Below are 25,858 nucleotides of genomic sequence, written 5' to 3'. Positions count from 1 at the left end.
AATCCCCCTGGCTCTGGGTATAATCCCCCTTTTTGCTGACACCCACAATCTCTTCTTTTTAATAAAAAGGAGGGATTGTGGGAGAATTTGATCAAAATTGACAAAACTGCATGGAAGCCATTTTGTCGCAAAGCAATGTTTGCAGTAAAATGTAGCCTGTTAACATAATGCTATCTGAGCCCTGGCTAAGGAATTCTGGTTTGATAGCCTGACCTTGCAGCTGCAGGCTGTCTCTGCTCTTCAGGCCATTAGACTGTGCTGCTTCATAGAATGATGGATTGGTTCTCTCTGTCCCTTATCGGTAATTCGAGCCTAGCTGAACCTGCAGCATAAGATAACATTCAGTTTTGTAGACATTAAGAAATTTAGGTCTCGACAATGTATGTGAACCTTACGACTGCCCCTCAGTTGCATAATTAATGGAGAATGGGGCTTGTGTTTTACCATAAAACTTGTAACATTCTGTATTTTATTGGAATACGTCAGACTTTGTTTTAAACTAAGAGGTATTCCCCAATGGCAATGAATAAAGCTAGTTAATTGCTCAAGGTCTCCTCTCCTGACTACTTTGCTTTAAACGATTTGACACACGAGTTACTTTGCCCCAATACTAATAGTTACATTGAAGGGAGAGAGAATTCCTCAAGTAGGACCCTATCAGAATCCTGGGTGAGCCCTATTTCTGGTAGATTGTGGTGTGGCTTTCGATTGACTGAATGTTTTCTTGTTCTGGAAGCTGTAAAAGAGGCGTGAAAGCTTCTACAGAAGTCCAGCAAAGCTGAGAACAGACCGACATCTTACTCTGTGGGAACAGGGAGATCAGAGGACAGAGAAATCAGGCCCTGAAACCCAAGCTGACACCAGACTACCGTGTGATCAGTGCTTTGATGAGCAGTGCCAACCCTCTGCCTTTACCTCGCTTCCTATCTAACTACACCTCAATATTCAGGATCCAATCCTTGCCATCCTGAAGCCATGTCTCTGTGAGGAGTCTCAGACCATAATTATTCACTTCAATGTGTGCAGTTAATTCATTCACTTTTGTTACAATGCAGCACACATTCAGACTCACCATGTATCGTTTCAGTTTTTGTGACATTAGTATCCAGGTTCGATTGCTGATACATTTACTCTCCTTGTCCCTTTCTATTGTTCTCTGATGTTCATTTTCCACATCACTACATTGCTCACTGGCCTCGATTTGGATTGGCCATACTAAATTGGCCAGTGTCCAGGGATGTGCAGGTTTGGTGGGTTAGCCATGGGAAATGCAGGGTTACAGTTTCATAGTAATAGAAGCAGGAGTAGGCCATTTGACCAATCCAGCCTGCTCTGCCATTCATTAAGATCAGGGCTGATCTATCCATTGTCCCAGCTACCCTTAATTCCCAGACTCAACAGAGACAGTCTGCCTTGCAGCTGTACTGCTACCTGATAAACAAATTCTTTCCTTGCATGGGAATATCTTTCTCTTTGCAAGGACCTATTGTACACATCAGCTACTAACCAACACTGTCCAGACACTACGTGACTGGGTAAAGTGTCTCAGTTTGCTCAATTTCCTGCAATTAACAGTTTGCTAATTGTTAAATGATTGTAACCTACAGAATCACACAACTCTGTTTCTCGTCGGAGTGACTTGAGACTATTAGGTCGACTTGGCTCTCCCCGTGAGTTCCAAATAAACAGTCAATAACTTACGGTTTGTGTGTCATGATTACTTATCCAATACTTATTGGACTACTACGAGCAAGTCACCCACAGCATAATCCACTTCCATCCCCAACATGGATTAAGAGGCCATCCTTTTTTGCCAGACAAGTAAATGTGTCATGCTCAGGAAACAAAGCCTGTCAAACATTAACAGGCACAGATCTAGACCAACCTTTTCCAGAGTCTGTCCCTTCACCTCAATTGACTTTCTTTTTCCCTCAGCTCCTACAAACCAACAGCTGAACCCAAGGATGAGAAAAGAAATGGGAAAGAGGGCGAGAAAAGAGAGTGCGGTACTCCCAGATGTTAAACAGAGAAAGGAAGTTGCAGTCTGGACTGAAGCTCAATCTTCATTCAGAGAGAGAGGAGCAACAGCAACTTCAGAAGCTCATGGTCGAACTTCCGCATTCAGACAATGGCTGGGGTTCTGATTGGCAGGAGGACCAGGCCCCTTCCGGACAGATTCAACTGGCCAAAGCCAAAAGGAGGAAAAAAGGGGAGAGCCACAATTTTGTTTCACTTCCCCACCCCTGACTCTACATAACCGCGCATGTTCCTCGCTATTCTCCTTACCCTCACCCCTCATGATTTTTTAAAATCTCAGTAAGGTCATCCCTCAACCTCCTCCATTCCAGTGAAAAAATCCCAGCCTCTCCCTATAACTCAAACCCTCCATTCCTGGCAACGTCAAAGTAAATCTTTACCGAACCGTCTCTAATAATATTCTTCCTATTACAGGGTGACCAGAACTGTACTCAGTACTCTAAACAAAATGGCCTCACCAACATCCTGTACAACCTCAACATAGAACAAAGAAAATTTACAACCCAGGAACAGGCCCTTCAGCCCTTCAAGCCTAAGCCGATCCAAATCCCCTGTCTAAACCTATTGCACAATTCCTGAATCTGTATCCCTCTGCTCTCCCCCTACTCATGCATCTGTACAGATGCACGTTTTTAAAAAAAAAGATATTTTTATTGAAAATTTAACATGTTTTTACCAGTTTACAAGTAAAAAAAGCACAAGTACGAACACTAATATACAATTAAATCTTAAATAAATAGCCAAAACTTGTGAAACAAAAAGAGATATAAAAAAGAAAAAGACAAAACTCAACTAACTACGAATCTAACCTATAACTAACCAGAGTGTATGATCAAATATCTTACATTAGTCAAAAGAAAAAAGGATAACATGGTAATGAAGTAGTGAAATACATGCTCGTAATGAGTTAACATAAGTTGTAATAAAACCCGTATTCATGCGGGATTCCTCTCCCAAGGGACCAGCCAGAACTGTTACCTCAACTAAATGAAAGCCCTTGAAAGAATGGCCGAAATATCTGTATCTATGTAATTCAAAAAGGGCTGCCACATTTTATACAATAATTCAGTTTTTTGGTGCACCATATTTGTAAGGAAGTCAAGAGGAATACATTCCATGATTAATCTGTGCCAATTTGGAAGTCCTAGAGGGCCCTCAGCCACCCAGTTTACCAAGATATTTTTCCTTTCATAGAAGGAGAGAATGGAAAATAATTTCCTCCCGTGCACATCCACAGAAGGTAAGCTTGAGAAGCCCAGAAGAGGAGATACTGGATCTACTGTAATTTCCATTCCCAAGATTTCTGTCAGGGCGTTTACTACTTCGGTCCAGTATTTGAGGATCTTATGGCATGTCCATAAGCGGTGTGTAAGAATGCCCACCTCTATTTTACATTTGGGACGCATTGCAGATGCTCCTAAATTTTGCCAATCGTTCCGGGGCCATATGGGCCCTATGAAGTATCATTAACTGAATGGCCTGGGTTCTGTTACAAACGGAGATTTTGTTTTGGCATTTTCCCAGATGTCATTCCACATTTCTGTAGAAATTTCCAGTCCCAAATCCTGATCCCATGTTCTAAGCAGACGGTCCATGTCTTCCGACACATCATCACGTAATAAATGATAAAGAGTGCTGACCGAGGGTACACCCATTGGCCACAACAATCTACGTTCTCTATCTGATTTATAAAGAACATCTAATAACGCAGTCATCTTCTGTATGTAGTCTCGAATGTAGAAGTATCGAAAGAGGTCTCCGTTAGGTAATCCAAATTTCTGATGCAGCTGTTCAAAAGACATCAGGACCCCCTGCTCAAACAGATCCCCTAAACAGGAGATACTGCTGGATCTCCAGGATTTGAATGTGGCATCTATAAGCCCTGATTGAAAACCCCATGCCCCCACTATAGGAGTATAGGGGGATGTTTTTTGTGAATTACCCTCGTTTTGCTGCATTATATTCCAAGGTATTGTAGGGTTTCTACAGTGGCTCGTAATGATTTTCATCTGATCTAAAAATAAGAGGTTAATAAGAGGGCACTGTACTTGAGAAGCCTCGATGTCCACCCAGATTGGGTCATGTCTGACCCGCAATCAATCAGCTATGTAGCTTAACTGAGACTTCCTAAAGTCTGAAAAATACAGCCCTCCCCCCTTGCCTGTGGAAGTTGTAGCTTCCTTAACTTAATGAGGGGCCGTCTAGGATTCCAGATGAAAGAACCCAGCCAACCATACAATTTGCGGAGTGCCGTCCTCGGCAGCATCACCGGAAGCATTCTCATAGGGTATAAGAGACGGGGCAAGACATTCTTTTTTAATTAGGGCTATTCTACCTAGCCAGGAAATTGGAAGGTCTCCCCAACGTTAAAGGTCCTGTCTTACCCTTTCCAATAGATGCACAAAATTGGCCTTGGATAGCTGGCCAAATACTGGGGTTATAAAAATGCCCAAGTATAAGAAACCCTCCAGAAACCAACGAAAGGGGAAGTGGGATCGGTCCAATAAGTGGGACATACTAGTGAGGCATGCCTCTGATTTTGAAAAATTAATTTTGTAGCCTGAAAATGCATTAATAACTTGGATGGAGAGGGGCTCGGACATCAGAGGATTACTAAGAAAAAGGAGATCATTTACATATAGGGTAATTTTATGTTTACCTGTACCAACCCTCGGGGCCGTTATATTAGAGTCAGCCCCTATCGCTTCCGCCAGTGGTTCAATTATTAGCTCGAATAGCAACGGAGAGAGAGGACATCCCGGACAGCAGCCCCTACCCACACTGAAGCTACCTGAGCCTAATCCATTGGTGATCACAACTGCTTTGGGATCATTATACAGTGTTGAGACCCATTTGGCAAATACATTTCCAATGCCAAACCTTTCCAATGTATAGAACAGGTATGACCATTCAACCCTGTCAAATGCCTTCTCCGCGTCCAAAGAGACTACTATTCCTGGTATTTTTTCCTGATGACAGACTTGATTCACATTCAAGACCCTTCTAATATTATTAGATGATCTACGGCCCTTAATAAATCCAGTCTGCTCCTCTTTTCTAGCCCTCTCTAGCCTCAATGCTAATGTTTTAGAGAGAATTTTAAAATCTACAGTTAGCAAGGATATTGGTCTGTATCATGCACAATCTTCTGGATCCTTTCCTTTTTTGAGAATAAGGGAGATATTCATCTTTTTTAGTAAAGGCAGGAGGCAGCCCTGACTTATATGAGTAGTTATACATGTCCATAAGTGGGCCAGCTAATACTCCTGTGAACTCTTTGTAAAATTCAACCTGAATGCCCTCTGGGCCAGGTGCCTTACTGCTCTGAAGTTGCCTGATTGTGTCAAGTATTTCCTGGGTTGTTGGGGGAGCATTCAGGACCGATACCTGTTCCGGGATTAAGTCCGGAAAGGCCAGGCTTTTAAAAAAGGACTGCTTCCTCCTGGCTCTATCTTCACAATCCTGCGATCAGAATAAAACTTTCTGAAGATTGTGTTGATCCCTTTATGATGTGAGTCAGAGTACCAGCACTTCCCTGATAGCTGTGATAGCTTGAGGGGCCCTTTTTTTTCCTTGCAAGAAATGCGAAGTATCTACCAGGTTTATCGCTAAATTCATATAATCTTTGTTTTGCAAATAATATTTCCCTCTTTGCCATTTGGGTGAAGTCGGTATTCAGAGCTGTCCCAAGGGTCATAACCCTTTGTAATTTGGCAATGGAAGGTCTGTCAGCGTATGCTGTTTCAGCTGCTTTTAAGCAAGCAGCAAGTAGATGCTGTTGTTCTCCCTTTAATTTTTTCTGGGTCACCGAGTATGAAATGATCAGACCTCGCGCATAAGCTTCAATAGTCTCCCACATCATTGACGGGTTACTAGCCGTACCTGAATTAATTTCCAAGAAAGCTTTAAATTCTTGAGAAAAATATTTTGCAAATTTACTATAATCCATACGCCAATGTCAGGGGGATGCCTCATTGTTCCTAGCCTTGATTTCCATGTACACAGCAGCGTGATCAGAAATTATCATATCACCTATTTTACAGGATGATATGGAATTTAAACAAGTCGAGGGGGCAAAAAACATGTCAATTCTAGTATGACATTTATGTCGATTAGAGTTAAAAGAGAAATCTCTGCCGTGCGGGTGGAGGCACCTCCACACATCTATTAATCCTAATTCTTGATTCAAATCCGCCAATTGTCTAGATCTGGGGGATACACCCGCAGTACTCTTGGGTATCCTGTCTATTTCCGGCTCCATAATGCAATTCAAGTCTCCCCCTATAATTGTATGACGAGCACCAAGAACCATCAGTTTGGAGAAGGCTTCCGTTATAAATTTGAAAGGATGTGCCGGGGGACAAAACTGGTTTAAAATCCCATATTCCTCTCCATTTATAAGGGCTTTAATTAGTATTTATCGTCCAGATTCATCTTTTATCTGACTTAGGATTTCGAAAGGGAGATTCTTCCAAATAAGAATGACTACTCCCCTACATTTTGAGCTGAAGGAAGAAAAGAAGGCCTGATCAAATCCACCCTGTTGTAATTTCAAGTGTTCTTTATCCAATAAATGGGTCTCCTGTAGAAGAGCTATATCAACCCTTTCTTTTTTGAGGTTTGGTAATATTTTCTTCCTTTTGATTGGAGAATTACTCCCCTTGACATTCCAGGTGCACCATTTAAGCGAATGACACACCATAATCGTCCAGGCAAGTCCGAGACCCCCGGGAGGAGAAACCCCATCCAAAACACCCTGAGCTTGGACCATAGAAAATTCACAAAAAGAGAGATTCTTTATAACACTCACACTAATATAATAAAAAACGATTTCTAAATTAAAAAAATAACATGTTTAAACAGAGATTTTTCCCCACGTTTCCGGGGGAATCACTTCCTTTCCGAAAACCCATCAGATCCTCTCCCGACCAGTGCCCCACCCTCGACCCAGGTACTCCATAATAAAGTGAAGAAAATTCAAGTGTATGACCAAGCTAAAGTTAACAATGAGTACCCTACCCTCCTGCCCCTCCCCACACACCCACATCAACACCTACATATATTTGGTGATGTTAATACCACGTATAAACATAAAACTATAAAATTACAGTCTCAGCAGATAATAATTAATTAGGGTAATACAAAATAACAGGGGGAAAACAACCCAGCTTTAAAAGAAAGAAAAAAAATAAGACAAAGCAGAGACCCCTCCTCACCTAAATCTACTAGACCACCCAGTCTATATATATTTACAAAAAAAGAGAGGAGAAAATCGCAGAGTGGAGAACAGATAAGCCCGCCCCTCCCTACTCCCTGGAGATAATATTAAGTAATAAAAGAGAAAAAAAAAAGGTGAACCAGGGAAAGGGGAGGGCAGAACAACATCATTCACCACACGAGTGAACTCTTACAATTTATCTAAGAGAGTCCAAACATTCCTTGGCCTTCTCCGGCGATCCAAAGTTATACACGGACCCTTCGTGGCTAAAACATAGCGCTGCTGGGTAGCACTGAATGTTTAAATCCCTTAAACGCCCTCCTCTTTTGGACCAGAGCTGGGGGAAAGTCCTGAAATAGCATAATCTTGGATCCTTTGTAAATCATGGCTTGGGGATCTTTCCCAAGATTTCTGGAAGCTTCCAGGAGCATCGGCTTCTCCAAAAAGCACTGCAGCCAGAACAGGACCGGGTGGGGGCGCTGGTCCAAGCCTGGCCTGTGTATTGCAACCTGGTGGGCCCATTCTACCCTGACCTGGCCTGATCCAGCCTCCAGATTCAATAACTGTGGAAGCCACTGCTCCAGAAACGTCGTAAACTGGCCTTCCTCTTCCCGTTCGGGAAGGCCCAGCAAACAAATATTTTCTCGACGACCTCGATTTTTGAGGTTGTTGATGTGATCTTCTAAGGCCCGGATTCGCTGTTCGAGAGTCCAGACCCGACCCACGGCTGATTCTGCAGCAGCCTCTGAGGTCGCAACCTTTAGCTCCGACCCTCCGACTCGATGTTCGATTCTTTCAATATCTCGCTTGTGCTTCTGCAGCGTGACCGAGAGCGACTCCCACCTGCTCTATGAAGATGGCGATCTCCTCTTCAAGCTTAGAAATCACTGCAACAAGGCTCACCACCATAGTTACGTCCCCGGGGGCAGCTGCGGACGCCTCTGCTGCAGCTGGGGTGGGGTTCCTATGTGCTGCGAGCTGCGGGCATTCTTTAGTCATTTTAATGGGGCACTAAATTGCTCAGGTTTGGTGCAAAATAACTAGCTGTATTCAAATAAAAGCTATTTAAATGATTTGGCAGGTGTGGTGGAGGCAGGCAGCCCACTTTGCCTGAGTCTTGGGCAGAGCACGACAGACTCAGACTTGCTGGGTCGCCACCATCTTGGATCTCCCCTGCCCAGATGCACCTTAAATGAATCTACCGTCCCTGCCTCTACTTCTGTTGGCAATGCATTCCAGACATCTATCACCCTCTGAGTAAAGTACTTTCTGTGTGCATCTCCAACATAATGTCCCAACTCCTGTACTCAGCATGTGAACAATGAATTCTGGATTAGTGGTGCTGGAAGAGCACAGCAGTTCAGCCAGCATCCGAGGAGCAGTAAAATCGACGTTTCGGGCAAAAGCTCTTCATCAGGAATAAAGGCAGAGAGCCTGAAGCATGGAGAGATAAGCTAGAGGAGGGTGTGGGTGGGGAGAAAGTAGCATAGAGTACAATAGGTGAGTGGGGGAGGGGATGAAGCCGATAGGTCGGGGGCGGGGGGGAGGGTGGAGTGGATAGGTGGAAAAGAAGATAGGCAGGTAGGACAAGTCATGGAGACAGTGCTGAGCTGGAAGTTTGGAACTCGGGTGAGGTGGGGGAAGGGGAAGTGAGGAAACTGTTGAAGTCCACATTGATGCCCTGGGGTAGAAGTGTTCCAAGGCAGAAGATGAGGCGTTCTTCCTCCAGGCGTCTGGTGGTGAGGGAGCAGCGGTGAAAGACGCCCAGGACCTCCATGTCCTCGGCAGAGTGGGAGGGGGAGTTGAAATGTTGGGCCACGGGGCGGTGAGGTTAATTGGTACGGGTGTCCCGGAGATGTTCCCTAAAGCACTCTGCTAGGAGGCGTCCAGTCTCCCTAATGTAGAGGAGACTGCATCGGGAGCAACGGATACAATAAATGATATTAGGGGATGTGCAGGTAAAACTTTGATGAATGTGGAAGGCTCCTTTAGGGCCTTGAATGGAGGTGAGGGAGGTGGTGTGGGCACAGGTTTTGCAGTTCCTGCGGTGGCAGAAGAAGGTGCCAGGATGGGAGGGTGGGTTGTAGGGGGCACGTGGGCCTGACCAGGTAGTCACAGAGGGAACGAACTTTGCGGAAGGCCGAAAGGGGTGGGGAGGGAAATATATCCCTGGTGGTGGGGTCTTTTTGGAGGTGGCGGAAATGTCGGCGGATGATTTGGTTTATGCAAAGGTTGGTAGGGTGGAAGGTGAGCACCAGGGGCGTTCTGTCCTTGTTACGGTTGGAGGGGTGGGGGCGGAGGTGCGGGATGTGGACGAGATGCGTTGGAGGGCATCTTTAACCACGTGGGAAGGGAAATTGCGGTTTCTAAAGGAGGCCGTCTGGTGTGTTCTGTGGTGGAACTGGTCCTCCTGGGAGCAGATACGGCGGAGGCGGAGGAATTGGGAATAAGGGATGGCATTTTTGCAAGAGGTAGGTTTTACCTATGTGAACAATGAAGACTCAGTAGAGCAAAAATGGCAGGAGTTTGTAGGTATAATTGAGGACACTGTACAGAGGTTCATTCCCAAGAAAAGAAAGATTAACCGGGGAGGGATTAGACAACCTTGGCTGACAAAGGAAGTCAGGAAATGTATTAAAGAAAAAGAGAGATCCTATAAAGTGGCTAAGAACAGTGGGAAATCAGAAGATTGGGAAGGATACAAAAGCAAACAGAGGATAACAAAGAGTGTAATAAGAAATGAGAGGATCAAATATGAAGGTAGGCTAGCCAGTAATATTAGAAATAATAGTAAAAGTTTCTTTCCGTACATAAGAAACAAACGACAGGCAAAAGTAGACATTGGGCCACTTCAAACTGATGCAGGAAGCCTAGTGATGGGAGATAAGGAAATAGCAGGAGAACTTAACAAGTACTTTGCGTCAGTATTCACAGTGGAAGACATGAGTAATATCCCAAAAATTAAAGGGTGTCACGGGGCTGAGTTGAGTATGGTTGCCATTACGAAAGAGATAGTGCTAGAAAAGTTAAAAAGTCTTAAAATTGATAAATCTCCTGGCCCCGAAGGGATACCCCTAGAGTTCTGAGTGGTGGCTGAGGAAATAGCAGAGGCATTGGTTGAGATCTTTCAAGAGTCACTGGAGTCAGGAAAGGTCCTGGATGATTGGAAGATGGCTGTTGTAATCCCCTTGTTCAAGAAAGGATCAAGGCAAAAGATGGAAAATTATAGGCCAATCAGCTTAACCTTGGTTGTTGGTAAAATTCTAGAATCCATCATTAAGGATGGGGTTTCTAAATTCTTGGAAGAGCAGAGTCTGATTAGAACAAGTCAACATGGATTTAGTAAAGGGAGGTCATGCCTGACAAACCTGTTGGAATTTTTTGAAGAGGTAACAAGTAGGTTAGACCAGGGAAACCCAGTGGATGTAGTCTATCTAGACTTTCAAAAGGCCTTTGATAAGGTGCCACACGGGAGGCTGCTGAGCAAGGTGAGGGCCCATGGTGTTCGAGGTGAGCTGCTGGGATGGATTGAGGATTGGCTGTCTAACAGAAGGCAGAGAGTTGGGATAAAAGGTTCTTTTTCAGAATGGCAACCGGTGACGAGCGGTGTCCCGCAGGGTTCGGTGCTGGGGCCACAGCTGTTCGCATTATATATTAATGATTTGGATGAGGGAACCGGGGGCATTCTAGCGAAGTTTGCCGATGATACGAAGTTAGGTGAACAGGCAGGTAGTACTGAGGAAGTGGGGAGGCTACAGAAGGATCTAGACAGGTTGGGAGAGTGGTCCAGGAAATGGCTGATGGAATTTAACGTGAGCAAGTGCGAGGTCTTGCACTTTGGCAAAAAGAATAAAAGCATAGACTAGTTTCTAAATGGTGAGAAAATTAATCAAGCCAAAGCACAAAGGGATCTGGGAGTGCTAGTCGAGGATTCTCTAAAGGTAAACATGCAGGTTGAGTCCGTGATTAAGAAAGCGAATGCAATGTTGTCTCTTATCTCAAGAGGGTTGGAATACAAAAGCAGAGATGTACTACTAAGACTTTATAAAGCTCTGGTTAGGCCCCATTTGGAGTGCTGTGTCCAGTTTTGGTCCCCACACCTCAGGAAGGACATACTGGCACTGGAACGTGTCCAGTGGAGATTCACACGGATGATCCCTGGAATGACACGTCTAACATATGAGGAACGGCTGAGGATACTGGGATTGTATTCATTGGAGTTTAGAAGATTGAGGGGAGACTTAATAGAGACGTACAAAATAATACATGGCTTGGAAAAGGTGGATGCTAGGAAATTGTTTCAGTTAGACGAGGAGACAAGGACCCGTGGACACAGCTTTAGAATTAGAGGGGGTCATTTCAGAACAGAAATGCGGAGACATTTCTTCAGCCAGAGAGTGGTGGGCCTGTGGAATTCATTGCCACGGAGTGCAGTGGAAGCCGGGACGCTAAATGTCTTCAAGGCCGAGATTGATAGATTCTTGTTGTCTAGAGGAATTAAGGGCTACGGGGAGAACGCTGGTAAGTGGAGCTGAAATGCGCATCAGCCATGATTGAATGGCGGAGTGGACTCGATGGGCCGAATGGCCTTACTTCCACTCCTATGTCTTATGGTCTAAGTGTGCGGAACACCTTCTTCACCCCCGTCTACCAATGATGGAACTTTCAAGATCAATGAACACGAACACCCCCGGGTCTCTGTTCTACAACACAACCCAGGCCCTAACATTACCTGTACAAGTCCTGCCCTCCTTTATTTTAGTAAAATGCAACCCCTCACTTATATCCATACCTCTCTCATTCACACGCTCTCTCTCAGACATACACATACAGCACCCTCTCAACACACACACACACCCTCTTGCAGGCTCATTCTCCATCACAATCACACTTTATCAAGCATGCACACATGCAAATACACACTCACTGATGCACAGTCTTATACACAAACTCACATACAAAGGCATTTTGCCCAAAACATCGATTTTCCTGCTCCTCGGATGCTGCCTGACTTGCTGTGCTTTTCCAGCACCACTCTAATCTAGACTATTCCATAGATTCACAACCCTGTGGGAAAAGCACTTCCTCATCTGTCTGAAAGCTCCTCCCTCTAAACTTGAGGCCTAGTCTCTCACACCAGCAGAAATTACCGGACAGGGTAGGGCTTCATCCCCACAATGCAATGAAATTGGAAGATGTTTCCATTGGTAGGAGAGACTAGGACCAGAGGACACAGCTTTAAAAATAAAAGGAAGACCTTTAGGAACAGAGACAAGCGATGTCACCTTTTCTGCCGACAACGAGGAGCATGGACAATGTGTTGGGTGACACCAGCGAGCAGGTGCGCGGAACAGACACAATACGCTGTGGCGATGCTGGTATTATTGACAGATTTTAAGTGTTCAAATGCCAAGAGGAGAACTAAAGGGTAGAGCCACAGTTCTTTTTCCCCATGTGGCTCTTATAGCTATTGCATTTTCTCTGGCTGCTCAACTTTTTTTTAAATGTCTTTTCGTCAGTGTAGGGGTGAGGTTCACAACTAGAGGGCATAGGTTGAGGGTGAGAGCAGAAAGATATTAAAGGTACCTGAGGGGCAACTTTTCCATGCAGAGGGTGGTGCATGTATGGAATGAACTGCTGGAGGAAGTAGTGGTAGCCGGTATAATTACAGCATTTAAAACACATCTAGATGGGTATATGAATAGGAAGGGATTAGAGGGATATGAGCAAAGTGCTGGCAAATGGGACTAGATTAATTTAGGATATCTGATTGGCATGGACAGGTTGGACCGAATGGGTCTGTTTCCGTGCTGTACATCTCTGTGACTCTAAATAATAAAGTCTACTTCTCCAAATAACAAGCCATGTTAACAAGGCTTAGTGCACCACATGCTTTACTAACCATTCTCAACAGGTCCTGCCCCTTCAATGACTGAGGAACATATACATGCTGGTGCATAATCTCCTTCACTAGTATTTACACACTACCCTCAGCAATTGCACAAGTAACAGCAAAGGGTAAACAGCACAAGGATTAAACACACAGTGAGGGGGTAAACAGCACAAGGATTAAACAAACAGTGAGAGGGTAAACAGCACAAGGATTAAACAAACAGTGAGGGGTAAACAGCACAAGGATTAAACACACAGTGAGGGGGCAAACAGCACAAGCCCCAGTAAAAGCAGATGGAAAGTGAGTGTAAAATGTCACTATGACAGGACAGGACAGGCCCCACATTCCTTCCCCTCCATCCCCCCCCCCCCCAACCTGCCTCACCTTTCACCTCCCGGGCCCAGTACCTTCCAGGTGGCCCCATAGTTGACACAGGGGCCGCCCCACGACCAGTAGAACTCCACCACCCAGGCGGCCGACGAGTTCCCAAGCAGGCCCTTAACCCCATCCGCCTCCAGAATGCTCACCGGCTCCTGCCTGCTGTACAGCCGGCCGGTGTGGCCGTGACACAGCAGCTGCGCCAGGAAGGCGGCGGTGCCCAGTGACGGGTGTCTGCCCCGGGCCGCACGGCGCCATTTTCCTTACGGCCGCCCTCCCGCCGCTTCCCCGCTCGAGCGACTTCTCCTCCCAACCGCCTTCGCCCCCGCGTGACGTCTGCACGGGGGGATGGGCGGGGCCGGGGAGCCTCACCGTCACCAAGCAACAGCCACCTCGCGCTACAACTGCTCATTCACAAAAACAAACTCTCCTGTCTCGCTCTGCAGCTGCAGGGGGGACACTGCCACGTTTCCAGGAGCCCTGTCTACATTGGGAAAGCTCACGGCTCAATTTAAACAGATATTCCCACATCTAACGGAACGGCGTCATATCTAAAGGGGGAAATCTGCATTTTAAAGGGACATGAATATTTGCGGAAATACCCCGTTAAAATGAAGAGATGTAAATGGACGAGATTACATTTCAAAGGGATGTGGCACATTCAAAGGGATATCTTTATATGTAAAGTCACGCAGTTATATCTAAATGAATCTCCATTTCGAAGAGACGTTGCCCTATTTATAAGTAGAGACAATAGGTGTGAATTCTGTCTGTGTCGCAACGTTGAGTCAGACTGACATTTTTCTTAGAAAAGCTCTTCATTTAAATTACATTCTTGAGAAGGTAATTTATAGATTCGGGTGTAGGTTAGGGAGGATTGGCCGTGCTAAGTTACCCATAGTGACCAGGGATGTACAGGTTAGGGTGGCTTGGCCATGGGAAATATGGAGTAAGGGGTTGGATATGGCTGGGATACTGTTCAGAGGGCCAGAGAGGAATAGATGGGCTGAATGGCCTGCATTCACATTGTTGGGATTGTATGACCCTCCTCATATAGTATCCATTTTATCTACATCTATCCTGTCAAGCCCCTTTCAGAATTCTACTGGTTTCAATAAAGGTATGCAGCACAGAAACAGACCCTTCGGTCCAATTCGTCCATGCCGACCAGGATTCCAAACGAAACCAGTCCCACTTGCCTGCATTTGGCCCATATCCCTCTAAACCTTTCTATTCATGTACCTATCCAAATGCTGTTTAAACGTTGTAAATGTGCCGGCAACTACCACATCGTCACTAAGTTCATTCCACATACAAAGCCACCCTCTTTCAAAATGATGCCCCTCCGGTTCCTTTCAAATCTCTCTCCCCACCTTAAGTAATATGCCCCCAAGTTTTGAGCTCCCCGATGCTAAGCAAGAACCCTTTGCTATTCAGCTTACCTCCACACCTTATTTTATCAATCTTAATGATGTCACCCCCTCATCTCCTCTCCTCCAGTGAATAAAGTCCCAGCCTCTCCCTATAACTCAAACCCTCCTGTCCTGGAACTTCCTGGTAAATCTTTACCGAACCCTCTGTGATAAGAATACTTCAGATTACAGGGCCATCAGAACTGTACTCAGTACTCTGAAAGTGGCCTCACCAACATCCCATACAACCTCAACATGATGTCCCAACCCCTGTACTCAATGGTGTGAACAATGAATGCTCTGCTGCTAAATACCTTCTTAACTACCCTGTCTATCAGTGATGCAACTTCTAACGAACTATGTACCTGAACACCACTCCCCCATGTCTGTCTGTTCTATAACATGACCCAGGGCCCTACCATTATCTGTACAAGTCCTGCCCTTTCTTGTTTTAGCAAAATGCAACCCCTTGCTTGTATTAATACCTCTCTCACACATGCTCCCCCTCACACACGCACACACACCCCCCAATACTCTCTCAGGCTTATACTCCATCACACTCACACTTTACCAAGCATGTACACACTCTCACGCACAAATTCACATGCACCCACACACAATTCTATGGGGTGAATTTGTATTGGCAGAATTATATTTGCAGATGTATTCAATTTTGCTGAAAAAGCACACAATTTCCAGACAGTCAATCCATGTAATATTTTATGAATTTGGAAATAGAACCAGTCTGACTCAAGATTAGAATACTGTCAGACTCAATTCTCAGGAAGAAAGTGAGGACTGCAGATGCTGGAGATCAGAGCTGAAAAGGTGTTGCTGTAAAAGCGCAGCAGGTCAGGCAGCATCCAAGTAGCAGTAGAATCGACGTTTCGGGCATGAGCCCTTCTTCAGACCTTTCCTGAAGAAGGGCTCATGCCCGAAACGTCGATTCTCCTGCTCCTTGGATGCTGCCTGACCTGCTGTGCTTTTCCAGCAACACATTTTCAGACTCAATTCTCACACCTTTAAATGCATTGTCTGAGCGGAGATGTCATCTTTTTTATAAAACCTTAAGTCATCTCAAGAATGTGACTTAAGAGATGTTCTGGCAGTTACACATTAATGAACCAAAACCTACACCCATTCTAAGAGATGAAAGACTTGACAGCAATCTAGGCTTGTTCAATATATTCCATCAGTTGCATGATACTGATCTTTTGATATACATTCTGTGTCTTACAATGCGGCTCCACAGCTACCCGATGAAGGAGCAGCACTCAGAAAGCTAGTGCTTCCAAATAAACCTGTTGGACAACAACCTGGTATTGGGTGATTTCTTTTTAACTTTATCAACCCAGACTAATACCGACACCTCCACATCATTTCTAGTGAACACAGCCCACACCTCCTGGTGCTGTCAGTAAACTTTACAATGCTGATGAAACAACGCAGTACCTGAAAGATTTACAATTTCTCACGATACTAGCTTCTCATTCACTGCTCCATCTGATACATGACATTGGAAACTCAGTGCAGGAGGCTGAAACGAAGGAGCAGCTTTAAACTAAAAACGTCTTCCAGCTCAAAGCTTTCAATGAGAGTCTGAGCCCGGCGGTAAGTTCAGGTAACCTTTATTGTGACTCAACTTAGTTACATCTTCAGATTCCCCCCTGCAAAAAGGCATAGACAAAGTAACTGCTTTTTAAACAGCTCAAGATCAAAGCCCACACACACCTCACTGTCTTTACTATTGGGCAGCACCAGGTTGTAATTGGATCCTTGTTACAGCCGTAATCCGGAGGAAGTATTGCCTCACTCAGCAATTTCAACCCATACCCTGTATCCTGGTAAGTTTCTCCCTGCTCATTTGCCAGTGGGGAGAGGGCAGTGTAGAGTCAACCAGACTGCTGTGGGTCTGGAGTCATGTGTAGGCCAGACCGAGTGAAGGATGCTGATGGAACGACTGAATGAATACTCTCCCACAATGGCGGTTCCCTTTCCTAACAAGGGAGAGAGTGAATCAGATGGGGGCTTTCTCCCCCACACCACCCACTCCCCCTGCCATCTGTCGTGGTGGGATTCAAACCCGGGAGTCGCCGGAACCGGATTGATAGTCCAATCGATAATGGCACTTGACCGTTACTCCTTCAATCCCCCTGCGATGGCACGTGAACTCACTGGTGCTTCCGCAGGTGGGAGGAGCGGGTGAAGCCCTTCCCGCACTGAGAGCAGGTGAACGGCCTCTCCCCGGTGTGGACCTGCTGGTGCCTCAGCAGGGTGGAAGATGTGCTGAAGGCCTTCCCACACTCGGGGCAGCTGAAGGGCCTTTCCCCCGTGTGGACCCACTGGTGGGTCAGCAGGGTGGAGACCTGAGTAAAGGCCTTCCCGCACTCGGGGCAGCTGAAGGGCCTCTCCCCCGTGTGGACCCGCTGGTGGGTCAGCAGGGGGGAGACCCGAGTAAAGGCCTTCCCGCACTCAGGGCAGTTGAAGAGCCTCTCCCCCGTGTGGATCCGCTGGTGGGTCTGGAGGCTGGAGTAATTGCTGAAGGCCTTCCAGCACTCAGAGCAGCTGAAGGGCCTCTCCCCCGTTTGGACCCGCTGGTGGGCCAACAGGGCAGAGAAAAACATGAAGGCCTTCCCACAATCGGGACAGCTGAAGGGCCTTTCCCCTGTGTGGTCCTGCTGGTGGGCCAGCAGGTGGGAGGAATGTCTGAAGGCCTTCCCGCAGACAGGGCAGGGGAATGGCCTCTCCCCGGTGTGACTGCGCCGATGAGTCTCCAGGGCAGACGGGAAACAGAAGCCTTTCCCACAGTCGCCACACTTCCACAGTTTCTCCACGGGGCGGGATTCCTCAGGTTTCTCCATGGATGATGCTTCAGCCGCACACAATCGAATTTCCAGCCCCTTCCTGTCGTGAATTCCTCTTTCCAGGTCGTATAGCTGCTACACGCTCCACGCACAGTGCGCTGCAACAGTGGGGTCTCTCGTCCAGTCCCAGTGATGCTGAAAACATACTCACTCAGTCAGGAACCAAAAAGCTTTGATCCCTCTCACAGAGATCAGTCGAAAATCGTTGCGGTCCTGGTGGACTGAAAGACTGTCAGACATTCACGGCGAAGTGAGGATCATAAATGCTGGAGAGTCAGTCGAAAAATGTGGCACTGGAAAAGCACAGGGATGTCAGACAGCATCCGAGGAGCAGGAGGGTCAATGCTTTGGGCATAAGCCCTTCATCTGTTGATTGAGAAACTTCTGCCATCAGATCTTCAAATACGCTGTAAAAGGAGATTACAAAAGTCATCACTGCCAGTGCAGGGTGGAAATTCTGAACAAGCAATTCTACTTTCTGCCGAATATTCTTTTCTTTTATTATTCCACAAAATTGAAAGCACCATCCCACTCTCTCTCCCCCTCTGTTCTCACTCCCCTCTAACCAATTCCCCTGAAGGTGCTGATTCAGGATCTTACAGGGGCAGAAAAGCAAAAACATCAAGACTGACATCTCTCTGAATTTTGGATACCACCACCTGAAAGTTAATATCTTTCACAACACTGGGATCCTGCTGAGAGTGAGCAGGTCTGATTTTGGGAAGCAAATACAATGTGTGTCAATTCAGGGTGAACCTGCCACGCAGCTTCTTTAGGAACAACCAGACACAAAATGGTTAACATCCCCGGGAAGGGGAAGCAAAATGACACCAGAGAGAAATTGAATATACTGATAGGGCAAACATTAGTGGAAAGCCAGAGTCATAGAGGTATACAGTACAGAAACAGACCCTTCGATCCAACTCGTCTGTACCGACCAGATATCGTAAATCAATCTGGAACCGTTTGCTCACACGTGGCCCATAGCTGGGGTCATCCCCACCCCCCTGTCCTGAGACCTTGATGCCTCCAAGCTGACCTTCAAAGGTTTGGTTTTTCCCTCCATTCTTTCCCGGTTGTCTTTTGTAAGTTTTGAAAACTTTCCCAATCCTCTGAGTATAGGATTTGGGAAGTTGTGTTGTCGCAGTACAGGACATTGGTTAGGCCACATTTGGAACATTGCACACAATTCTAGTTTCCTTCCTATCAGTAAGATGTTGTGAAACTTGAAAGGGCTCAGAAACATTTACAAGGATATTGCCAGGGTTGGAGGATTTGAGCTAAAGGGAGGCTAGGGCTGTTTTCCCTGGAGCGTTGGAGGCTAAGGGGTGACCTTATAGAGGTTTATAAAATCATGAAGCGCATGGATAGGATAAATAGGCAAAATCTTTTCCCTGCGGTGGGGGGAGGGGGAGGTCCAGAACAAGAGAGCACAGGTTTCCGGTGAGGGCGGAAAAAAACCCAAAAGAGATCTGAGGGGCAACCTTTTCACACAGAGGGTAGTAAATGTATAGAATGAGCTGCAGGAGGAAGTGGTGGAGGCTGGTCCAAATACAACATTCAAAAGGCAGCTGGATGGGTACATGAATGGGTAGGGTTTAGAGGGATATGGGCCAAGTGCTGGTAAATAGGATAGATTAATTTCAGATATCTAGTCAGCATGGACGAGATGGACTGTTTCTGTACTGTACAGCTCTATGGCCATCTACTTCATTTTGAAATTTTTGCACTACCACTTGGAACACCCTGTTAGGGTTCAGAGAGTGCCAGGTCCTGACATCTCCTTCCTCACGTCTCCGGTGTATTTTAAATCAATAGTACCATTTGTATGTTACTGGGTTAGTACTTTAAACACAGACACATACAATATAATCAGAATTTCTATTCGGTACAGACAGGGATGACTTGTTTCAACTTTGCTAACAGGGTATCAGAAGGGGAGGATCTGCAGACAGAAATCTTGGAAGAAATTCCATAACAAGATCTGACAGGGTCACTCAATATTATTGAGGGGGGGGGTTGAATCTGGAAAGAGAAATCCGTTCGACCTGCTTCAAAAGGTACTGGACATCAGTGTGAGCAGAGGAGCATTCAGAGAGGAACACACCAGTGAACTGAGCTTTAACTGGTTACACAGAATGAGTGTATGTGTCCCAGTGAACTGACTTTGGAAAAGAGCTTTAACCGGTTACACAGACTGAGAGGGGGGCTGGGGCATTTATTTTACCCTGGAGCATCAGAGCCTGTGGGGTGACCTTAGAGAGGTTTATAAAATCGTGAGGGGCATAGATAGGGCAAATAGCCTAGGTCTTTACCCGCCAGTGTGGGGGAGTCAAAAACCAGAAGGCATAGGTTTAAGGTGAGAAGGGAAAGATTTAAAAGGAGCCTAAGGGACAACTTTTCATGCAGAGGGTTGTGCATGTATGGAATGAACTGCCAGAGGAAGTGGTGGAGGTGGGTACAATTGAAATGTTTTCGAGGCATTTGGTTGGGTATATGAATAGGAAGGGTTTGGAGGGATATGGGCCGGGTGCAGCCAGGGGGGATTAGATTGGGTTGGAATATCTGGTCAGCATGGATGAGTTGGGCCGAAGGGTCTGTTTCCGTGCTGTACAGCTTTATGACTCTATGACTAGCACTCAAGAGCATGGCTCCTTCATCAGGTAATTGTGGAGAATAAAATCATAAGGCACAGAATGGATGGAAAAACATTACAGTGCACTGAAATGATAGGTAGAAAAACACTGGATTGTTAAGTCTTTCATCTTTTAGTATGGGCTGCTCATATCATTCATTTGTAAATCCCAGAATTTCCTGAAAGACATCTTCTTGAGATAACTCAAAGTTTTATAACAAAACGTGACATCTCAGATCTGACAATGCATTAAAGGTGTGAATTCAGAGTCTGTCTGTATCCCAATCTTGAGTCAGACTGGTTCTATTTCCAAAGTGGAACTTACAAAATATTACATGGATTGAACAGCCTGCAGATTGTGCATTTTTGAGAAAAATAGAATGTCTCTGCAAATATAATTCTGCAAATACAAATTCACCCCCATGGATGTATGTGTGTGAATGAGACAGAGAAAAGTCTATTTTGTGCTGTATATCCCTATGTCTACTTGATAACAGATGCTTTATTTCTGTTGGTGTAAATATTGTTGTAAATCATAGCGGGGTATGAATAGTTAGATGTTAGGGTGAGAGAATGCCTCAAGAGGGGCACTATAAGAATCCTGGGAGAGCCCTATTTCTGGTTTACTTCCTCATGAACAAACATTAAGCATGAGCATTTATTTATTTCTAATTTTGTTCTGTTTCTCTTGTTTGATTCCCAGCTAGGACTACACTCTGTGTCTGGATGGTTGACAGGCTGAGAGATTGTGGCTTGAGTCTTGAATAACTGAATGTTTTATTGTTCCAGAAGGTGTGGGGGTGGGGATTAAGGCTTCAGCAGAAATCCAGCAGAGCAGAGAACAGACCAATATCTTACTCTGTGGGAAACTGAAATCCGAGCTGATCGTGGCTGATATATCCATTGGCTCAGCTCTTCCTCCCTGCATTATCCCAATTACCCTTAATTCCCTGACCATGAAAACTCATCCAATTGTATCTTGAATATACTTAATGAAGATGCCTCTACTGATTCCTTTGGCAGAGAACTCCATAGATTGACTACTCTCAAGGAAAAGCAGTTCCTCCTCATCTGTCCTAAATGGCACGGTGGCACAATGTGTAGCAATGCTGCCTCACAGCGCCAGAGACCCGGGTTCAATTCCTGCCTCGGGCAACTGTCTGTGTGGGTTTCCTCCGGGTGCTCTGGTTTCTTCCCACAGTCCAAAGATGTGCGGGTTTGGTGAATTGGCCATGCTAAATTGCCTGTAGTGTCAGGTGTAGGGGAGTGGATCTGGGTGGGTTGCTCTTCTGAGGGTTGGTGAGGTCTTGTTGGAGTAGTGCATCCACCACTACCACTGGACATTCATTCCATATGTGAACCACTCTCTGTTTATGAAAACCTTTTCCCGAATCGGTCCACGCCGTGCATTCATTTGCAGCAACCGAAAGGAAAGGGAAGAAAAAAGATTGAATCCAAGAATGAAAAAAAAGGAAAAGGAGTTGAGAAGAGAGTGCCGTACTCACAGATGGTTGACAGAGTAAGGAGGTTGCAGTCTGGAACAAACTCACTCTCCATTCAGAGACAGAGCAGCAGCAGCTTCCGAAGCTCGTGTTCCAACTTCTGCAGTCAGACAATAGGAAGGCACTGATTGGCAGGAGGACCAGTCACCTTCCGGTCCTCCAAGACTTCCGATTGGCCCACCAAAAGAAAGTCGCGAGGCGGGCTTTGCGTGCAGTGAGGAGCATGCGCAGTTTCATCCAGACGCTGGCGAGCATGCGCAGTCTGCTCTCTGGCGATGCTGTTGTTCCTGACAGAATTGAAGTGTCTGAATGCCAAGAGAAGTTAAAAAAGGGAGATCCACCCTTTCTTCCCCCTGTGATTCCTACCTTTCCTACACGCTCCATGACTTTATAAATCGAAATAAGGTCACCCGACAACTTGTGGTCGTCGATAGGGCGACCAGAACTGTACTCAGTCCTCTCCACGTGGTCTCACCAATATCCTGTACAACCTCAACGTGATGTCCCAACTCCTGCACTGAACGGTGTGAACAATGAAGGAAAGTGTGCTAAACGCCTCTTTCACAACCCTGTCTACCAATGATGCAACTTCCAAAGAACTATGTCCCCGATTTGGAGATGCCAATGTTGAACTGGGGTGTACGAAGTTAAAATTCACACCACACCAGGTGATACTCCAACAGGCTCATTTGTAAGCACAGCTTTTGGAGCGTTGCTCCTTCATCAGGTGATTGTGTCTTATGTTCCTGCTCCACAAACACCCCATGAAGGAGCTGCTTGTGCTTCCAAATAAACCAGTTGGACGATAACCTGGTGTTGAGAAATGTTTAACTTTATGTACCTGAACCCCTCCCCCACGATGTCTCTCTGTTCTCCAACATAAAACAAGGCCCTACCATTAACTGGACAAGTTCTGCCCTTGTTTTAGCAAAATGCAACGTCTTCCCTTCATCTGTCACGCTCTCTCGGACACTCTCACACACACCCTAACACTCACACCGTCTCACAAGCTTATACTCCATCAAACACACACTTCATTAGCATGCATACACAAACTCGCATGCACGCACACTCTCGTGCGCACACAGTCTCACATAAGTCTATGGGGTGAATTTGCATTTGCAGAATTATATTTGCAGATATATTCAATTTTGCTCAAAAGCCACACACACTGCATGTAATATTTTATAATCCATGTAATATTTTATAAATTCCCACTTTGGTTAATAGAACAAATCGGATTCAAGATTGGGATACAGACTCGAACATCACACCTTTTATGCAGTATCTGAGCTGAGATGTCACCTATTTTTATAAAACCTTAAACCATCTCGACAAGGTGAATTAAAAGTAATTCTGGGGTTTACATATTAATGAACTAAAACCTGCAACCAATGGTAAAAGATGAAAGACTAATCTGCAATCTAGATTTATTCAATATCTTATCAGTTGCATGACATCGTCAGCTTTTGCTATAAATTCTGTGTCTTATGATTCTGCTCCACAGCTACCTGATGAAGGAGCAGCGCTCCAAAAGCCTGGGGCGGCACGGTGGCACAGTGGTTAGCACTGCTGCCTCACAGCGCCAGAGACCCGCGTTCAATACCCGCCTCAGGCGACTGACTGTGTGGAGTTTGCACGTTCTCCCCGTGTCTGCGTGGGTTTCCTCCGGGTGCTCTGGTTTCCTCCCACAGTCCAAAGATGTGCAGGTCAGGTGAATTGGCCATGCTAAATTGCCCATAGTGTTAGGTAAGGGGTAAATGTAGGGGTATGGGTGGGTTGCGCTTCGGCGGGGCGGTGTGGACTTGTTGGGCCGAAGGGCCTGTTTCCACACTGTAAGTAATCTAATCTAAAAAATCTAAAAAAGCCAGTGCTTCCAAATAAACCATTTGGAAGATAACCTGGTGTTGTGTGATTTTTAACTTTGTCCAACACCGGCACCTCCACATCGTTTCCAGTGGACACAACCACACCTCCCAGTGTTGCCAGGAAACTGTACAATGACAATGGGATGATTTAGTACCTGCACTCCTGAAAAATTCACAATTTCTAACAATACTGGCTACTCATTGACTGCTGCAACTGATACACAACATTGGAAACATCGTCCCGGAAGCTGTCAGAAATGAGCACAGCAGGTCAGGCAGCATCTGAGGAGCAGGAAAATCAATATTGCCCGAAATGTCGATTTTCCTGCTCCTCAGATGCTGCCTGACCTGCTGTGCTTTGCCAGCACCACTCATCTTGACTCTGATCTCCAGCATCAGCAGTTCTCACTTTCACCTGTACGAAACGTGCAGTTTTAAAACAAAAATCTGTTGCAATTCAAAGCTCTCAATGAGAGTCTGAGCTCGGCGTGAAGTTCAGGTAATCTTTATTGCGACCCAACTTTGTTACAGCTTCAGAATCTCCCAGCAGAAAGGCATAGAAAAAGTAGCAATGTTTTAAAAACAGTCCACAGTCAAAGTGCACACACTCCCTCCAACCCCTCACTTTCTTCATTATTGGTCACCACCAAGTTGCCCTTTGTAATTGGATCCTTGGTACATCCTTAACCCGGAGAAAGTATTGCCTCACTCAGCTTTTTCAACCCTTATCCTGTATCCAAGTAAGTTGGATGGGCAGTTCAGAGTCAACCATACTGCTGTGGGTCTGGAGTCACGTGTAGGCCAGACCGGGTAAAGGATGCAGCTGGGACGACTGAGTGAATCCTCTCCCACAACGACAGTTTATTTCCCTAAAAAAGAACTGAGTGAATCAGGTGGGGGTTTTCTTCCACCCCGACCTCACCGACAATGGTTTCACCGTTAGATTCTGAACTCCAGATTTCTGACTAAATTCCAATTCCACCATCTACCGCGATGGGAATCGAACCCGGGAGTCCCCGGAACCGAGTTGATAGTCCAGTCGATAATGGCACTCGGCCATCATTCCTTCAATCCCCCTGCGATGGCACACGAACTCGCTGGTGGCTCACCAGGTAGGAGGAGCGGGTGAAGGCCTTCCCGCACTCGAGGCAGCTGAAGGGCCTCTCCCCCGTGTGGACCCGCTGGTGGGTCTGGAGGTTGGAGGCCTGGGAAAAGGCCTTTCCACACTAGTGGCAGCTGAAGGGCCTCTCCCCCATGTGGACCCGCTGGTGGGTGTGGAGGTTGGTGGAATCACTGAAGCCCTTCCCACAGACAGGGCAGGGGAATCGCCTCTCCAAAGTGTGGCTGTGCCGATGAGTCTCCAGGGCAGATGGGAAATGGAAGCCTTTTTTGCAGTTGCCACACTTCCACAGTTTCACCACAGGGTGGGATTCCTCTGGTTTCTCCATGGCCGGAGCGTCAGCCACACACAAACGTGTGCAGAGCCTATCCCCACTGTGAATTCCTCTTTCCAGGCCATATAACTGCTTCAGGCTCCACACTCAGTGCACTGCAATGGTAGGGTCTCTCATCCAGTCCCACTGATGCTGAAAACGTCCCCAAACAGGAACCAAAACGCTTTGCTCCTTCTCACAGAATCATAGTTGAAAACTGTTGCAATCCCGATGGATTGAGTGACTGTCAAAGTGAGGACTGCAGACACTGGAGAGTCAGATTTGAAAAGTGCAGTGCTGGAAAAGCACAGCAGGTCAGGCAGCATCTGAGGAGCAGGAGAGTCAACAGTTTGGGCATAAAGCCTTCATCTGTTGGTTTTGAAACTTCCGTCTTCAGATCTTCAAATACTCTGTAAAGAGAGATTACAAAAGCCATCACTGTCAGTGCAGGGTAGAAATTCTGAACAAGGAATTCTACTTTCTGTGGAATATTCTTTTCTTTTGTTATTCCACAAAATTGAAAGCACCATCCCACTCTCCCTTCCCCTCTGTTCTCACTCTGCTCTAACTAATTCCCTGAAGGTGCTGATTCAGGATCTTAAAGGGGCAGAAAAGCAA

The 25,858-nt window shown here is 46.0% G+C and overlaps 2 protein-coding genes across 4 annotated transcripts in view; one reads left to right on the top strand and one right to left on the bottom strand.

Annotated features, from left to right (window-relative positions):
• Nucleotides 1-13,783, bottom strand: part of LOC148143574 (uncharacterized) — a 70,242-nt gene extending 56,459 nt beyond the window's left edge. For 2 of the 3 annotated variants that reach the window (XR_015751263.1, XM_087974366.1), the window contains exon 1: nucleotides 13,533-13,783. The gene's annotated coding sequence lies outside the window, so the exon portion shown is untranslated. The remainder of the gene's footprint in view (nucleotides 1-13,532) is intronic. The other variant, XM_087974367.1, reaches the window with a different exon arrangement.
• Nucleotides 1-25,858, top strand: part of LOC148143568 (uncharacterized) — a 262,855-nt gene that overhangs the window by 82,446 nt on the left and 154,551 nt on the right. The gene's annotated exons all lie outside the window — the stretch shown is intronic.

Source organism: Chiloscyllium plagiosum, unplaced genomic scaffold (genome assembly GCF_037043375.1).
Source record: "Chiloscyllium plagiosum isolate Xiang-an unplaced genomic scaffold, Cpla_swu_hap1 HiC_scaffold_27, whole genome shotgun sequence".
Classification (NCBI taxonomy): Eukaryota; Metazoa; Chordata; class Chondrichthyes; order Orectolobiformes; family Hemiscylliidae; genus Chiloscyllium; species Chiloscyllium plagiosum.
This window is presented reverse-complemented; position numbering and strand designations above follow the sequence as displayed.